The following is a 19,421-nucleotide window of genomic DNA, read 5'->3' on the forward strand; positions in this document are numbered from 1 at the left end:
TCCATTTGCAGCATCAGTGAATTTTGGCCAGCACAGGTATGGTCACATATAAAATGTTGTTGAAGAAACAGGATGCTGAGTTTTGGATTCCAGATTGTTGCTTGCTTTGATTAAAGGAATTGGTGTTTTGTCTTACAGGTTCGTTTTTCTATTGAACTGTACATATATACACACACAGTTTACTATCATAACGTGGAATGTCACTTGACCGACTCTGGGATGGTTGAATGTGCATTTCCCAGTTTCCGTAATGCTAATCTGCAAATGTTCAAATTCACTTTAGCAAATGTTTTTGGTCATTCGCTCATACAAGGTCAACGTTCTGACTGGAGATCGCACTGCAGTGGAGACTGGGAAATTTACCCTTTTCGTCAATGTAATGCAGTCACGGAGTTTGTATATGTAATATGCAGGGGGTGTGGGGGGGTGCAGGGGGCTTCCTCCTCTGCAAAACGTTAATACAAACAACAGCAGAAGTCAAGGTAACCTGGGAAATGTCAATAATTTCAAATTGCTAATTATCGGCAAAACTGCTGCCGACATTCTGAAGAAATATTGTTTATTTTCATCTAACTGCATAACCGAAGAACTGCAATTCTTGATTTTGATAGTAAACCTAGACACACTATACAGTAAAATATTTTTCCTGAGGACATATACTTTGGGGATTTCTCAGGCTACTGTTAGGTTTGGTTTGAAATTTGCTTAGACATGTAACATTGGTCTGTTTTGTTTCATAGAAATGATCCTTTGCAGTGGACATGTTTCATTAATTAGAATCTGTTTGTATTATTTTAATGTGCAGGGTTATCCACAGCATTAAGTTTATAGAGACATCAGAGGTGCTTTTTCAGTGAAATCATATCACAGGTGTGTTGTTCAGTGAAATCACTTTCACATCAGAGATATGATTTTTCAGTGAAATCACTGAAACATCACAGGTGCATAGTTCAAAAAAGTCACTGTCACATCAGAGGTATGTTTTTTCATTGGAGTCACTGTTAGCAGTAAGGCCCAAAATTTGGGACCAGCACTTGTCAGTTAGCTGACTTTAAAAGCCAAGGGCACAACAGGCAGGACTCTGTAAAACCAAAATGTGACCTGCACTTGCCTGACAACCTCCAGCAGTTGTCACTTTTATTATGTTTTTTGTGTCTTTCGGCTTTTCCCGGTTAGGGGTCGCCACAGCGGAACTCCGGTCTGCTAATGATTGGCAGTAGATTTTTACGTGTCGAGTTGCTGGCCCTGATGCACAACCTTCAACGAAGGTATGCCCATTCACGCATGTCTCCACACAGAAAACGCTCTAGCTGAGAATCAAACAGGACGTCTTACTGTGAGGTGACAACGCTACCGCAGCACCACCACCGCAGTATGTTACTTAAATGAAACTGAACTTATAACATTTGTAAGTGTTGATCATAAAAAAAAAAAAAAAAATTTAAATTTTAATTTTTTAATTTATTTTAAGCAGATTAAGTTAAAACTGCTTATAGCTGTGCTTTTATCCATAGCAGAGTCACTAATGCATGTTTATCCCCCCCCTTTTTATACCTTTGTCAGCCAAGGACATATTCATGTTGAAACATACCTTTTATAGCTGGCAGACTAAAACATGAGTTACAAAAAATCCCTACATCAAGCATACTTCAGAGTTGATTAAGAAACTAAAATGTATGCTTAAAGAGATAAAAATCTGTCACTTTGGTAGACAGCTATTTCTACCTTCCTGCAGATGGGTAGCTCTGAGATTGTTCTGAGAGTTTATGAAGGCCCTGGATATCTATATATAGATATCGATGTATCTATATATAAAGGACACTGGGTTGTTTCATGTGGGTCTATATTATATGTTCGATGTTTGAACGTCGAACATTTAAATTCGATTATTTAACGTTCGAAGTTCAAACATCGAACATATAATAAAAAAATTTAAAAAAAAACTGATATAGACCCATTTCATGCATTTATCAAAGACTGTTAGAGTTTGTTTTTATTACAAATAAAGTGACAGTATACCTTCCTTGTTATGTAGACACTGTACTTGCTCCTGAAATGAGGGTTATCATTGGAGTGGGTTAATTATTTGTTGCTTTTAACTTTGACTAGTTACTCTCCTTTGGCTAACCAAAATTTTTTGAGAGTAGAGTTACAACATTTTGCATGAACACCCATCACTGATGAGATGAGGAAACAAAGTATATTTTTAAAAATATTTGTTGCTCCTGTCCATGCTACATTTTCATTGCCTTTTGAGTTGTGCTAGACACCGGTGAAAGTAGCAGTAGCTCCTAAGGGGTACGAAATGTCAGAGCCAGCACCTTGTTCTCTCCACAGCAGCTGATGAAGATGGTGGGTTACTTACTGCAAGGAAGTAGCAGTTTGTAACAGTTTGTTTCCAGTTTGAGTTGGGACAGTTTAATCTAATGAAAGCACTATGAGACATTATTAAATAATACCCTTCACAGTGAATAGAGGTTACATTGTAGGAAGTCAGTGAAAAAAATCTACTTTTCCTAACATTGTGTTTTGATATTTTTCATCAATTATAGTTTAGTATATGTTCACTGCATACAATAAAGAGAAGTTTGGGAAAAGAGCATAATTTAAGATAAAAGAAACATGACTAGCCACGGACAGTCCTGCATTCCTTTGAAGCATTTAGGAAGTGTCGTAAGTTTTGGGGTGCCATGTAGAGATAGGGTGTTCAGTCCTGCTTCCCCATTATCCAAAGGAACTGTGGCTTGAACTTTATTCCAGATTTTACTTCTGAAATACATATTAACAAGTGAAAGGTTCAGTTTGTTTGGCTTTGCCAGAGTTCATGTAGTGAAGCCTAGGCTCCTTTTGTCATCTGCTTGACAGCAATCTGTAGGAAATAGAAGTTTTACTAGCAAAGATTTATGTAGTGCTGGCACATTGCTTTCCCATGCTGCGGCAGGCTTCTAAGTAGCCATTCGGCATGATAGCACAGCCATAGGCATACTAGCAAGTATCCTGAAAGCTATATCTGTATGTGATTTGATCTGTGCTGCTTTGTCACAGTCCTAACCAGAAATCTACTTTGGTAAGGCCTAATTCAAACTAGCCCTGCCCAGGACTGTTGTATATCTTGAGCAGTCTTGTGGTGCTTATTATTTCTATTATATAATCAAGACCAAAGTTAAGGCATAGAATAGGTTTACATATTTAAAAAAGCCATAAAATACTTTTACCTTAAAATGATTTGCTATGGGCAATGTTGCTAACATTAATTATCTTAGCATCAGCAGCCATGATGGATTCAAGCCATTAAATATGACCTTTCATCCAAAGGTATGCATTAGATCATCAGTAATTACTTCTGAGGGAATAAGGGATTCACAGAGACAATATGCTGACACAACTGAGTTGCCCCCCCCCCCCCAAATCTTGGTAGCAAGAGAGATGCAGTGGGTGCTTTTCCTGTGTGCAGTCTGAACATTCTATGTGGCACAATGTGAACTAGAATCATAAAATCATGGAATGTACAACACAAGGGAACTGTGTGGCCATTTATGGCTCGGTAGTAGCCATCTTTAGACTTATCCTTCTGTTTCAAGGAGCAATAGGCCACTCATACCAGGTTGAGTTTATGAATACCCACCCAGCTTAAATCTTTTAAATAGTAGTCATGTTGTCAATGTCATTTATGCCATCTCTTCTGACATTCTGGGCCTGTCTGTCTAGGTGATGCATTGCAGTGTGCCATCTTGGTGTGTTTAACCTTGTACTTCCTTTGGATGTCTAATCAGTTGCAGCAAGCAACAAGGGTATGCTGTACGGAATGAAGTGCATCAGTTGCATACCTGGGGTTTAGATGTATGCCTCTAAGCAGATAATAACAAAAATTCAGGATCCAGTGTGTTACTTAATGTATCTCTTAACTGCTTTAAAGTTCATTTGCTTGACCCGGGTCAGAAGTAGCCTGAATCCAGACCTCACTGGGTGTTGCTAATGCAAGTTTCACAGCTTTATAGGTACATTGTAGTCCAGTAGCACATGGTGGAAACAGGAGTTGTCTTCCCAACTAGCAGGAAATGCCAGATGCACAGCTACAGATAGCATTCCTACTTGCGTGTCAGTAAGGCCATGCTGCACCCACTGTTCTAGTGTTTGCACAGTATTGTATTAACACATAAGCAGTCAGTGTGCTGAATCAAGTTTCCAGCATCTGCTGGCAACCAAAATAATGTAGCATTTTAATAGAACAATGCAAATATAGTGTTAAAAATGCTCAATATTTTGGAATCACAGGTTCTTCTTCTTAGAGGTCTGACATATGAGTATGAAAATGTTTTGTATTTTTTTTTTTGGTAATATGTTTGTTATACCAAAGGATCTGAGTATAGTGAGTCATTTTCCAATAGCACCAGCATGGTTATTACATTTGTTTTTTTTTCTTTTTTTGGGGGAGGGGTGGAATGGTATATTTCTTTCCTTTGTTAAACACTGTTATTGTGTCACAAGTTAAGTGAAAATTGTCCCGTATAATCATTTAACAATATAAGTGACTTAGGCTTGTCTGCCTACTGTGTGGCTGCAGAACCTGCAACTACCCCATCAGTGCCTTAAGAACCTGTCACAGTAGCTGGACGTTGCATGTGTTTATGCCAGTCTGTACTACCCCTGCTTCTCACAGTGTAGAAGTTACTTAAGCTTTAACACAGATAGAAGTAAAGCTTGCAAACTTAGAAACTGGTGTAGACATTGCTGAGAGATGTAAAAATACTTTAGGATCAGCATTGTAGGTTCATAGAAGGTTACAAGGCTAATTGGCCCTAGGGCCTTTACAAGCCTAGCCATGTTATACCCATGTTCACTAATTGACCTCTGTTACATGGTCGTTATTTGTAGAATGAGTCTTTGATTAGCACTGACTGCCTCTGTCCATGGGGGACATAGGTGCCACCCCCCAAACTGAATTTGCAGTCTCCCATCCAGTTGTCTAGGTTGCACTTGAATAGGGTCATTGAGGAGCTCTGCTTCATGTGAATTGGGAGTTTATTCCAGAGGAGCAGCAATCCCTGGGAGATAAGATATACCTATCTCTCCAGCATGTTCTGTTAATGTCAGAGGTTAGGTTGAGATCCCTGGAGTGAGCGACTCTTGTCCCAATTGATTTATGGATATGCAGCATTTCCATTAGGGCAGGGTCACAGACTGCTCTGTAGGCCAGGCACAAGTTGCCTGTCAGAAGCCTGTAGGTTACAGAGTACAGTGACAGAGCTTTCAGTCTTTCCATGCAGGTTATGTTTTGGAGTCCCTGAAATTTCTTGGTGTTCTCTCCAACTGCTGCAGGTGTCTGGTGAGGTGCATGCAAAATGGAGCATTGCTCTCTCTTACTAGTCTGATGAGAGTCGAGTACAGAGGAGTTATAACATTCTTAGTCTTGGATGCAATGCCATTACTTATAAGATGAACAACATAGAAGGCTTTCCTTACCACTGTGGACACATGGTGATCAAAGTTTAGATTGCTAGCAACCTGTGTTCCCAAATCTCACACCACTGGGTTTGAGCTTAAGGGGTGCTGTCAATATTGCAATTTGCAGGGACTTCCTCTAAGGGGATAATAATGCACATTTCTATGTTTAGTTTTAGTCTGTGGCCTTGGCACCAATCATTTGTCTGTGTTAGCCTCTTTTGTAATATGTTAACATAATTTGGGGACTCAGTGATTGCACCCAATTTGCAATCATCCGTGAACTTGATAAGCCAAAGTCCATCTTCTTTCACCTGGACTTCCGAGTAATAGCTTCTAAACAGTAGAGGTCCCAGCACAGATTCTTGTAGTACACTACTGGTAACTGATCTACTGGTAGAGGTGGAATCCCTAACTTCAACAGTATGCCTTTGTCAGTGAACCAGTTGACTACCCATCTAGTGATGTATAGGTTAATCCCCAGCTGGGAGAGTTTTCTCAATGATACCTCTGAGTGGGGGGGGTTGTGCCAAAAGCCTTGATTAAGTCAGGATAAGGCGGTATGTACTGTTTTGCCTTCATCCAGGGCTTTGGTGAAATTCTTGAAGTCCACCAGGTTCAGTAAGCATGATATACCCCTAGTGAAGCCAAACTGGGTTGGGTCAAGAGTTTGAAGGTCACTATTTCCTTGTTGATAAGGTCCATGTTGATTCTTTCCATGACCTTGTAGATAAGGCTGGTTAGGTTTCCAGGGTCAATTGATGGACCTCCTTTATGGAAGGGGATTACTCTTGCTGTTCACCACTCTGCTGGAACAAAGCCAGTGCTTAGGCTGAGGTTAAAGAGAGAGTGCCAGGTAGGTCCGCTAGGTCTTGTTTTAGATTGTTTATTAAGCAGCCTAGAATATCTGGTCTCATAGAGGCCATGTGTTTGGCCTTGGAGAGCATGGAGATGACCTGCTCTTTGGAGATACTAAGTAGAGGGAATGGTATCGGGTATGCTTTGGGGTATAGCTGGTGGAGACAGGTGGGTGACATTTGTGCCAAATCTGTCAGCTAACAGGTTGGCAGTTTCCTTAGGTTCAGTGCAGGAGGTACCACCCATTACAAGTTCGATATATAGTTGGATGTTCCCTTTTATATTTTGGACATAGCTAAACAATGCGTTATAATCATCCTTAGCTAGAGATGCTAATTTATCTTCATAACTAGCTTTAGAGGACTTTACAAGATGTCTGATTTGCTTGTTCAAACTGTGGAGGGTATTCTTTTCTTCTGCTGAGTAATTTATTTCTTGATCTTAGACATTAGTTTCTTCCTTTTGTTATGTAACCTATTTAGACTTGGGGTCCCCCAGGGTGGCTGTTTTTTTTTTTTTTTTTTTTTTTTTGGGAAGGATGTAATTTTGGTCCGGTCAGGTACAGCTGAGTCTGTACAGTTATTTAGGTGGTTATACAGGGCATTTGTGTACTCCTCTACGTAGGAGTCATTGTTGGCTGTGTTAGCAGGGGGCGTGAAACTTTTATCATTGGCTGTACTTTGGAGACCTTTTTTTTTTTTTTATTGCTCCTGTGGGGGTGTCATGTCTGATCATTACTTCAGACAAGGCAGATTTATGGTCTGACCTTACCAGGGAGGGTAGTGCACTGACCTCCCATGTTGGTGAGTACTAAGTCCAAACTTAGAAAAAACGACAACAAGTAAATACATGCAAATCTCCAAAATGGACAGACCCCTTCACAAACCAGGCACAGTCCAGAAGTAATCCAAAGGAAAATCAAGTATTCCTTTCACAAACCAGGCACAATCCAGCAGTAATCCAAAGGAAAACCAAGTATTCCAGCTATAAAATGTTCCACTGCTGTAAAATAAAAAGCACAATCCAGTTGTAAAAACCTACTACACTTTTTTTCTGTTAAGCGCTTGATTAGTAATTGATAAATGATTGATGTATCATTTATCAATTACTAGTCAAGCAGCATAGTTTACTTGTGTAATTAAGTGGAACAGATTTTATACCACAGTGTGATATAACTGTATGTGGTCTGAAGAAGTCTCGCTATAAGCGAGATGAAAAGCGCTTAACAGAAATAAAGTGTAGTAGTGAAGGAGTACTAAGTCCAGGTCATTTGGACCACTTGTGGGGGTGCAGATTAGCTGGACCACTTGTGGGGGTGCAGATTAGCTGTTCCAGGGCATTTATATTGACAAAGTCCAGGAACCTCAGGGCAAACATGTTTTTGCTGGTGTATGTTGCTCATTCAATGGAAGAATAGTTAAAATCACCCATAACCAAAGTGTTTGGCTGTATAGTAAGTGACTCTAGTAAGTCCAGATTGGTGGTGTGCCTCTCTTGGTTCATCATGGGGGACTTGTAGCTAGCAAGGATGTGGTAGGTAAAGACCTGTAGTTATTTGGACCTGGAGTATCTCAAGAGAGTCATACGGTTTAACCAGTCTCGAGATATATTTGGCTTTAATGAAGATGGATACACCTCCACCTCTGGTTCTTTCACACTCGTTTTGGGGTCTGAACCATGTCTTAGTCACTGCACAGACGTCAGCATCTTCCAAGGTGAGGAGTGCTGACATGATGTTCATGTTAGTCAGAAATGCCCTCCTTTAGCCTTGCTATGAGAATTTAGCTTTGCAATGCACTAAATCACACCTGTGCTCTGACTTTCAAAGCAACTGGAAATTCTAAATCAAAACTCATTGGACATTGTCAAGACAGAGCAAGTTTCAAACAAGCTGTTTCACTGTACTGTTCCATGAAATGAAATCATTCCTTTTGGAGTAATCTGTGTGAAAAGCACTACTCAGAGCACAATTCTGAACCTCTGGTATCCCCAGTAGCCACATTATCCAATTCTGGCCTGTGGGGAGCTAAACCATATCCTAATACTGTGTAAGCACAAGTCAGAGAAATTAGTTTGAGTGGATGCAAGCCTACCACAATACACATGGTTCACCAACTGGATGTGTGACAAAATGTTCCATAAATGGACAATGACCATGTGTTATAAGCCCCTGAGGTGATTAGAGTGCTGTCATTAGTGCTTGCAATTTACACTTTCAGAGCATTTTTGTCAGGGGAACTGTACCACTGTTGCTTGTATGTTACTAATTCCGAGATCAGTGCACCTCAATATAGGGAGAGTATGATCTGAAATACTAGTCATGGAGTTGGTATATATTTGCACATTAATTTTCACTGATTTGAGTACAGCAGTTGCTGTCCATGGACTTCACGGGCATGAATACTGCAGTCTGTTGTATAAGCAAACTCTGCAGCATACAGAAAAAAAATTATATTGTGCTGCACGGATTTGTCTAATGCTGGTGCATGAGAAATTGTAGTGTGTTTATCCTGCTAAGATGGCAAAATAACATGGTGAGTGGGTCACTTTTGTACGGTTCTCTTCAGAGTATTGGCATCTAGCACTTATTACCTTCATGTAGTCTTTACATACATAGTCCTGGTGTCCTGCTGCGAACCTGTTCAGATAATGACGTACTGTATGCTCTGGGTCAGTGACAGGTAACTTCCAGACTGTCTCACGGTTGCTCTGGGTTGCCTGCTTATCTGTATTTTTTTTTCTGTGTTGCTCTTGGTCATTTTCAGTGTTTGCTGATATTGTGCATAGTGTTTTTTCCACTCTTAACTCTGGAGCTGCTGCTGTTACTAGAGACTTGTACCTATTTCAGCTTCTGACTGTGATTGTCTTCTTTAATCTGTTGTCTTTACTGTGGGCCTGGATTTACAAGATGCACAAGCATTTCTAAACTACACATCTTAAAGATGCATACTGGTTTATCAACCTGCAGTGTGATTTACATTGTATCATGTGTAGAGCTGTGTAATCTATATAGTCACATACTCATGTGCCACTTCCTCTACTCTGATGTAGATTTTTTTAGACTTCCTGTGTTTTATATCTTTGGCTAAGAGAAGATTAGATGACTCAAATCAGATGTGCACTTTATACATTACTTCACGATGCATGAGGGACTGGGGACATCTGAGTTGCTCCTGGTCATTGTCTTTTGTGAATTTCACCCCTTAAAATAGGTAAATAAAATAAAATAGCATTAATTCTGAAATTGGAGAAAGAATATTTGAAGAATTTCTTAGTACACAGAGCAAAAATTTACATCTGTATATTTTTATAAATATTTTTCCAGGATACACAAACTGAAATTCATTCTGCTGTTTCTGATGCATTATGCATTTAATCTGCTTTAATAGAAGGCATATGAGACATGAGATCAGAGTCCATATATAGTCCAGGTTTTGTAACTTGCTCATGTATATTAGTTCCTTTACACTTAATTGATCTTACTTCAAGGGCCTGTCTTCAGTTGGTGAAAATGTTGAGTGCTTCTTTCTGGTACCCTCACAAGCTTTCCAAAATTTTCTAGCCTAGGCTGCTTTGGGGGTACACCCTAATTGGCTTTAGTACAGCTTGACAACACTGACATGTATTTATAATTCAGCCCATTGATATCAATTTATGTTTTGTTGTTCACATTTCAGATTTTTTTTCCTGGTAGGGGTCATACGGAAAAACTCCTTTCTCTGAAGTCTAAGAAGCAGAAGCTGCAACTGTATCATCAAGATCATTATTCAGGACTTTGCCTTTATATGACCATAGTATGGTATTGGCAGGTATTGCTATTGTCCCTGGTGTCATAATATAGATGCACATGAGGAATTCACCAACACCAGTATTGTCCCAAATGGAAGTCTGGTAGAGAGTTTGACCAGAGGCCTCATTCAGAAATCTCATTTAGGAGCATGAAAAGTAGAAGGTAAGGGATCCCAAATCTAGGCATTCTCTGACAACTTTTCTAACTCTGTTGGTCTCAGCATGGCTTCTATTGTCTTGATGGTTGGGAGATCATCTTCTAGCAAGAAGTCATTGTCATGGTAATTTTGCTCAGACATGCATAGAGTAGCACCACTTTTCTGATGTGTGCAAAATTGTCAATCAAGTCCTTAAAACACATTTCTGGGTTTGAGCTTACTCATTGATATTAGTTTCCCCTGCCTCACCATGCAGATGTTCTTCGTGTTTTACTGTTGCAGTCATTGCATTTAGGTTATCTGCTTGCAGTAGCCCTCAGTCAGCCTGATTAACAAAGTCTTGGGTCCTGCGTCGGTTGCTGTCCCTTCTTCCATGACATCAGGTCGTCAGGGGTATAAAACATGAAGCTGACGTCATTACGTCAGTCTCTTGCCGTGCAGTTCCCGAAGCAGAAGCAGTTCGCAAGTGCCAGTCGGCGGACTCCTGAAATTTTCATTTTCGAGTTTTAGAACTGAAGTCTTCAACTAAAGCTAAGTACCCCATTGGGGAAACTTTTTCTTGCTCTTTACTGATGTCAGTAAAAGTTAATAATTGCATTGCTTGTGGAAAGCAAATACCACACAGATTTTCATTCATACTGTATTCCTTGCCTAGGCCCTGACCACGACGTACCTTGCTGTCGGGTTTGTGCTTTATTTAATCAGCTCACTATCCATCATCTGTATTTTTTCACCTCTAAATGTTTCGATTCTCGGTTTAATTATCCAGAAATATTGTTGGTTAGCCATCCGTCTACTGTGATTCTGAAAAAATGCAAAGATAAAGACAGAGACAGGCCACCTAGGTCCAAAGCTGCCGATGACGCTTCTCCTAAGCCAGCCGCCAGTATTCAGTGAAGTGCTTTCGCAGCCCTTGATACCCACTACTTCTGATTCGCAGGCCTCTACTATGACCCATTCGGAGTCCGGTATGCCGCGAGATGCTTCAACTGTGAAACCTGCGGATGTCTGTACCTTGGATGGGTCCAAAGCTGCTGTGCAGGCACCAGCTTCTGAGGGTGTATTCAGGCCTACAGACTTGCATATTAAACCGACGCCTCCTTCTTCATTTAGGCCTAAATCTCGAACCATGCCTAAGAAACGATGCCCAGGCCGCATGCTCAGGCCTCTGTGCCTAAAAAAACAAATAAGAATGGCTGAAGATTTTATAACTCTAATCAGAGGAAGCCAACCTCCCCCTTCTAAGAGACCTAGAACTGAAGTTGTTTATGAATCTTCTGACCAGAATTCTGATTTTTCTGATTCTTCTGATTATCTGAATTTGCTCTTATCTAATTATGAGGATTCTGATGCTGAGGACTCTATTCCCTTTGCTTCCCATCCAGAGGATTTTTTCTTTTGGTGAAACCTTACATACTCTAAGGGAGCATTTCCACTGGGAAAGCCAGGATTTTTCTGATTCAAAAAAATAGGCTTATGGATTTCTTACTCCTGCCTCAGCATAGGCCTTTAGCTATACCTCATGTACTAGACATTGTTAATGATGCCTTTTCGGAATCTAGTTTGGCCCCTGATTTTTTGCCTCCTGCTCCCAGAAAACCTGACAGATGTTACAGGGTTCCTGATTCACACAAGTTCCTTTTTAAAAATCCTATTGCAGATCCAGAGACTATTTCACAGGGACCCAAGGGCATTAAGGCTTCTGCTAAAAATCCTACCCCTTCTGATAGAGACTCCAGGGCGCTGGATAGATAGGGTAAGAAGGTTTACACTTCTGCAACCTTGGCCATTAGGGCTTTAAACTGACGGTTTCATATGTTAAAGTATCAACAACATGTTATTGGATTGCTTAAACAGAAAATGATGTTGATTCCTGACTGTGCTGAATTACAGGATTTAATGCATTCTGCTGAACAGGTTGGAAAACATACTTTGCAGTGTGGATTTGATTTTGTAGACGCCTCTTGCAGGGCTGCTGTTACTGGGTCTGTGCTCAGAAGGCATGCTTAGCTTAAGGAGCAATCTTTGCCTGATCAGGTTAAAGCTAAACTGTTGGATGCTCCCTCAAATCAGGACCACCTTTTTGGCAACAAAGCTGAGGAAGTTCTTAAAAAGATGGAAGATAAAGCTAAATCTATGCAAACTGTTAAAGATTTCTTACAAGTTCAGCCTTCTAGATTTAGTAGGCACTGGCCCTCTAAGAATTGGTGCTTTCCAGCCCCTTCCAGGTCTTCTCAAGCCAAACCCAGATGCAGCAGGAACCCCAGGTTTCAGTCCCAGGGGACACACAAGACTAAGCAGTGGGGGGTTTCCGCACCCAAATCTGGGAGTAGTAAGACTCCCCCCTATGGAAAACTGCCTCAATGACTTGCTTTTAAAACTTCCAAGCACTTCCCAACTGAATGCTCCTTTAGACGGCAAGATTGGGCTGCAGGCCAAAAACTGGGAACTCATTACCCAGGACAAATGGGTTTTAAATATAGTGTCCCAAGGATACAGATTTCACTTCCACATGTTACCAACACCAAGCAGGTGGTGAGATCTACCCACAAATCAGTGGGCAGAGGCCCAAAATCAAGTACTCTCTCTCTTAAGCATGGGGGCTATTCAGTTGGTGCCAGAAGAGGAAAAGGGACATGGTTTCTATTCGAGACGTTTCCTGGTACCCAGAAAAGGCAATACATGGCGTCCTGTCCTGGATCTTTCTACTCTAAACACCTTTCTGGTGATTTCAAAATTCAAAATGCTGACTCCTCACCAGCTGCTTCCTATGCTAGGCAAAGATGCATGGTTGGCAACACTGCACATCCCTATCAGGGAGTCATGCAGAAGATACCAATGCTTCAAAGCAGGCTACATGCACTATCAGTTCTCTGCACTGGCCTTTGGCTTATCTACTGCGCCCAGGGTATTCACAAAGTGCCTAGCTCCAGTCATTGCATTTTGCAGGCAAAGAAATATTCAAATATACCCATACCTAGATGATTGTGTAATTCAGGCAGAAAGCCAGGACATACTTTTGAATCATCTGGCCTTTGTTCAAAGGGTGCTGACTTGTCTGGGGTACACCATAAACGAAAATAAATCACACCTGGTACCCTGTCAACAAATTATATTCCTGGGAGCAAGCTTGAATACAACTTCCCAGATGGCTTTCCTCACGCCAGAGAAACGGATTCATTTGACAGCCTACTTCAAATAAGTGGCCACAAAAACCCAGTTATCTGCAAGGCAAATACTGCAAGCCTTGGGGTTCATGGCCTCCTGCATTCTTCTAATTCCATATGTAAGGCTGCATATGAGGAAACTACAATGGTATCTCACAAGCCTATGGTGTCAACATTCACTCCTGTGATGATTCCTATCATACCTTGTCTACGCCTAGAGTTCCTTTGGACAGAGGCCTGCCACCAAAACAAGGGACTACCATTCACACTACCCCCTGCCAGCCAAACCTTAACAACAGACGCATCAGACTATGCATGGGGGGGGGCTCACCTGGCAGGGAAGTGCATTCAGGGCAAATAGAACCCAAGTCAAATGCACCTGCACATAAATCAAAAGGAAATGTTAGCTGTACAGAATGCTCTGACAGCCTTCAAGGACCACATTCTTCCAGGACAACTAATGGTAAAGACGGACAACACCACTGTCATGTGGTACATAAACAAGCAGAGGGGTACACATTCTTACCCCCTCTGCAGACTAGCCATGGCATTGTGGAACACAACCTTGAGCTACCAGGTGAATCTACAAGCTCAATTCCTGCCAGGAAAACTAAATACACTGGCAGATGGACTAAGCAGAAACTTCATGGACCCACACAAGTGGAAACTAGAACCAAGGATTTTCAACATGTTCACAAGCAAATGGGGGAACCCAGATATAGGCCTGTTTGCCTCCCCCAGAACCATCAATTGGACAAATTTTGCACAAGGAATCCCCACAAGCTAGCTTGGAAAGTGGATGCTCTATCCTTCAGCTGGAAAAAATATCAGTTTATGCCTTTCCTCCTCTGCCTCTGCTCTCCAAGGTACTACTAAAGATCAAACGGAACAAGCCAAGGACGATTTTAATTGCAACAGATGGCCACACCAACACTGGTACCCCCTCTTGCGCAGTGTGTCATGCTTGGCCCCATGGCACCTGCCTCAGACTCCTTCCCTGTTGTCTCAGCAGGAGAACCAGATTCTGCACCCTCAGCTGCAAACCCTGAACCTAGCAGCCTGGCTAACTACCTAATCTCTCCTTTACCATCCCTCAGTAAATCAGTGATGGATATAATTTTAGAGGCAAGGAGGCCTAGTACTAGAACATCTTATGCTGCAAAATGGAAAAGAGTTTGTGCCTGGAACCAGTCTCAAGGGATGAGCACAGCAGTGCCCAATTTACCTCAGATTCTACAATACTTGACTGAGATGCTTCATAAGGGCTTGTCCTTTTCCTCCGTCAAAAATCATGCCTCAGCCATTTCAGCTCATTATAGCACAGAGCCTCCCCTCTTCTCTCACACACTGCTCATGCAGTTCCTCAGACGGGCCAAAAATTTAAGGCCACCCAGGATAGCTCCAACTCCAGGCTGGGACCTTAACTTTGTCTTGGAGAAACTCACTCTTCCTCCTTTCGAGCCAGCTGCTATTGCAGATTTAAAATTCCTTTCCTGGAAAACAGCTTTCTTTTTAACAATCACTTTTGCAAGAAGGGTATCTGAATTACAGGCCCTTATGGCAGTGGAGCCTTTCATCATCTTTCATGCGGACAGGGTATCACTCAGAATCAATCCCTCCTTCATGCCCAAGGTGGTATTCAGTGTGGCTCTTATCAGTCCATTCATTTGCCTACTTTCTTTCCTAACCCACAGAACAAAGGGGAATGGATACTGCACTCCTTAGATGTGCACAGACAACTTAGTTTCTACTTGGACAGGACTAAACCTCAAAGGAAATCTGCAACTGCTGGTGGCATTTGCTGCAGGGACAGAGGGGAAAGCTATTTCAAAGCAAACCATTTCAAAATGGATAGGCCACTGCATTGATTTCTGCTATAAGCACCATGGAAAACCTATCGCACAGGACATCAGACCCCATTCATCCAGGGCTGCATCTACCTCTACAGCCTTTCTCAGGGGCGTCCCTACAAAAGACATCCTAGAAGCTGCTACTTGGAGTTCTGTACATACTTTCACCAAGCATTATCATTTGCCAATTTTCTCTAAATCCAGAGCTGGCTTTGCCACTGCAGTCTTTCAGGGCCTTATAGCTGGTCCTAATTCTATTTAAATTCCTCCTCCCAACCTTAGCTTTGGGAATCTACCCAAATGTAGTGACTGCAACAGTGAAACATGAAGAACATAGTACAGTTGTGTACACTTACCATAAATGTAGATGTTCGAGTGTATTCACTGTTGCAGTCCTGGTTACCCCTCCCTCCAGCCCCCTTTCTTCTTTTGGCTATACCTCTACTCTCCCTTACTATGCTCAAAAAGCGTTTTGGTGTATTTGCTTTTTTGTTGGAGGTATATCCTTGTATTTATAGTTTTAATTGCTTCCCATTAAGGGGCACCTGACATCTGAGGCAAGAAAAACTGATGTAATGGCATCAGCTGCATGTTTTATACCCCTGACGACCTGATGTCATGGAAGAAAGGACAGCAACCAATGCAGGACCCACGACTTTGTTAATCAGGCCAACTGAAGGCTACTGCAAGCAGATAACCCAAATGTAATGACTGCAACAGTGAATACACTCGAACATCTACATTTATGGTAAGTGTACACAACTGTATTTTCCTCATTCACCAGTTATGGTCTGACTGACTAGTTCCTCATGACCTCAATCTTCCATCTATTGGACCACTGACATTTTCTTTATCTTCAGTTGGATTTGGACAATTTGTCATGTGTGGTGGAAAATGGGTAGAATTGTTCACCAGACCACTTTACAGTAGTTCACTACTACACTGTTGTTAGGTGTTGGATGCTAGTGAAGTCCTTGATGATTTTGAAATTCAACTGTGTGTGGCATGATAGCCTGGTACAGTGCTCACTGCAGCCAAGCCCTTGGACACAACTGCTTTTTCTTACCCTTCTTTTCTTTGTAGGGGTATAGTAGTGATCATTATGAGTGTACTGTGAGAGGAGGTTCCTATATTCTTTCTTGAGTCCTGTACTGCTGATTCAGTAGAGATGGGAATCTCATTTCAAGAATGAGACAATAAGATTTCCTTTTCTTCCAGGTCTGCTTTTCAGGACTCTTCCCTTAGGGGAGCTTTCAGTTTTATGAAGTTCCCTCTGTAGTGGTTGGCTCTCCCATCTCCCTCATTTAAGAGGCAGATAGGTGTTATTTAAGAAAAGCTGAGGTACTGCCCATGGTTTTCCACCTCTGAAGACTGTCATTAAATGATGTGGACATCCAACAGAAGGGCCTCCCTGAGACAGATGGCTGATGTCAGAGCCATGGCTTCAAGCTCAATGCCAAAAAGTGCAGTGTCATCCTCTTTGGTAAAAACTCTGTACCCATGAACTACCACATAGGCAGCAATCTACTTAACACCGAATGCGTGATAAGAGACTATGGGACCCAGGTGGGCAATAGTCTCCCCTTTGATAGTCACATCGCCACATAATCAGGAAGTCCTTCTACGTGGCACACCTCATCATAAAAGGGTTCTCATCCAGTTAAAAAGAGTTATTGTTCCCCTCTACTAGTCACTCATAGACCCATTATAGAGTACAACGCCCCTTTTGGAATGTACCTCACAAGACATCTGCAGCAGCTGGAAAGGCCACAGAAGTACCTCACAAAGAGGATTACTGGCCTTAAACAAATGCCCTACACTGACCACCTAAAAAACCTCCAGCTTTACTCTGTAGCATATTGCCTACTCCAAGGTGATCTCTGCCTAACATATAAAGCTATGTCAAACCCAGAGCTGTTGGACATGCTACACCTAAAGAAATCCCAATCCCTCCGAGCTACATGCTCTAGGGACCTAAACCTTGTCACCACAATAAACAGGACACGCTGGAGGGATAGATTCCTGTCCCAGAGACTTCCTATACTCTGGAACAAGCTATCCATCTATGTCAAGCAAAGTTCTTCATTAGTATTCTTCAAGAAAAATCTTGATGAGTGGATGGGAAATAAGAAATACACCCCGGGGATCACTTCTGTGTCTCTGCTGGACAATGGCACAGGAAAATAACTTTCTTGGGTGGCGTAAGCTATGGAACCTTGCTGGCTAGGCTTACGTAGGCCCTTGGGCTGATAGCCTAGTACCTACCTATGAACCTATTAAGGAAGTCATTAGTGCAGCTTGAGAAACCATAGTTGGAGACCCTCTGCTCTCAGGAAAGTCCCGCTACCTCTTGGCCTTGCCTTATCTGTCATGAAAATGCAAATACCAGTGTCATTACCAAAAAGTCCTCATACCTTGCTTGTCTGCCTCCAGCAGAGTACAAGGCTGCAAACTTTAGGCAAGAGGGATTTACTGGTTCACCACAGTGAGCCTTTCTGAATCTGTCTCACATTTCCCCTTCCTGTCCTTATTAGAATGAGCCTTGGTGAAACCATTGTTCCTTAATGTGGTGAGTGTGAGGCTTAGGAGTGAAAGTTTGCTGTTGCTTCTAAGGTGAGGTTCCACATGAGCAGGTGGTTGTTTGGTGCAGCTGATTCTGTGGCAAAGTATGGTAGGACTGCAGCTGTTGGCACCTGCCCTCACATTTGGCTCATGATTTCATCTTATGAAGAGCATTACCAGACCGTCTTGCTTGTTCCCTTCTAGGATGTAGTCTTCTGAGGATATCAGAGAGGATATCCAAAGAAAAGAGGATGCATTTTATTCTGTAGACGGTATGTTTAGCCTTCCTCACTTCAGTCCTACAAATTTTTCCAAAAGCTTGCTTGTCAAGCACTAAAGATTGCCTACCTTACTATACCCACTCTTTCCCAAGTCCTATATTACAATCTCATGTCATATGAACTCACATCATTAGTGCAAGCATTGCCCATATAGGCACCTCTGTGTAAAGAACCACAGAGTGGGACAGATGGGTCATTTTTATTATCTGCTTAGTACATCCCTGTCATCCTCCTCTGACAAACCAGAAAGATTCACGGGAGTTGCTTGCACATTCTGTCCCCTTTTAGACAGGGGTGTTTGGGGGGTATTCAGACTTATGATCTGGAAATGTATTATTACTAACTCTGTATGGCTCCTGAGAGAGAAGAGGTAGGAGAGTCTGATTTTTCACCTACTCAGTGTCAGTCCTCACATTAGATATGTGAAATTCTTGTTGTCACAATGACTTATCTGATACTTCTACCTCCAAAACAGTTTTGGGTGGTATCAGTAGACAGTATGAATGTGCACTCTCACCAGGATGTGACAACAGTGTAGAATGTTTCTGACTTTTTTCTTTTGGTGAAGCAGCATCATCAGTATATCTGGTTGCCCTTCTACGATGTTCATCAGGATTTTAGCCATGGTATTGGGTTCTACAGGCACTCTAACCTCATAGCCTTCATCTGCCTGAATCATGGGTAGCTGATGGCCTCTAGGGGTTTCTGAAGTTATCTGTGTTCTAAACACTTTCAAGCCTGTAGTCCCTGGTGCCAAAATCATCTTTGAATCACTCCCATTTACATCTCTCACCAGGCTGTCTAGTGGATAATGAAGGCTAGAGCCCTGGAAGTTGTATCACAAAGAATGTTGCAAACCTGTCTTTCACTTCATCTTTTGTAGTTCATGCTGCCATTGGCTTTGGTCTCTCCCCACATGTGCATCTTGCACTGAATAATATGTTGCCTATAGCTAGTGCACTCTCATTCCTTCTTGGATATGCTTCCTAACATTAGTCCTTGGTCCATTTTCTTAGGCTTTAGGATCTTGTCCTAGAGAATGAACACTAGACATTCTTTCTGCCTGTTTTCTTCTTTAATATAGTCAGTAGTTTTTGAACGCATCTTTGAGAAGCCCACCTTGGATCTACCTTAATCCAAACATTGAATGTAAGAATGGCCCACTTGATGCTACATCTTTCTGGTAGTGTTTTCATCTTTGTAAAATATAATGGCCTGGTGGGTGCTGTAAGTCAATAACTACCTCCTAAAGCTCTGACATTTTAAGTGCAGGTGCTATTGTTAAAGTAGCACAGTCTTGATGTTTTTCATTTT

The sequence above is a fragment of the Protopterus annectens genome, chromosome 13.part0 (genome assembly GCF_019279795.1).
Source record: "Protopterus annectens isolate FY-2018-M chromosome 13.part0, PAN1.0, whole genome shotgun sequence".
NCBI lineage: Eukaryota > Metazoa > Chordata > Ceratodontiformes > Protopteridae > Protopterus > Protopterus annectens.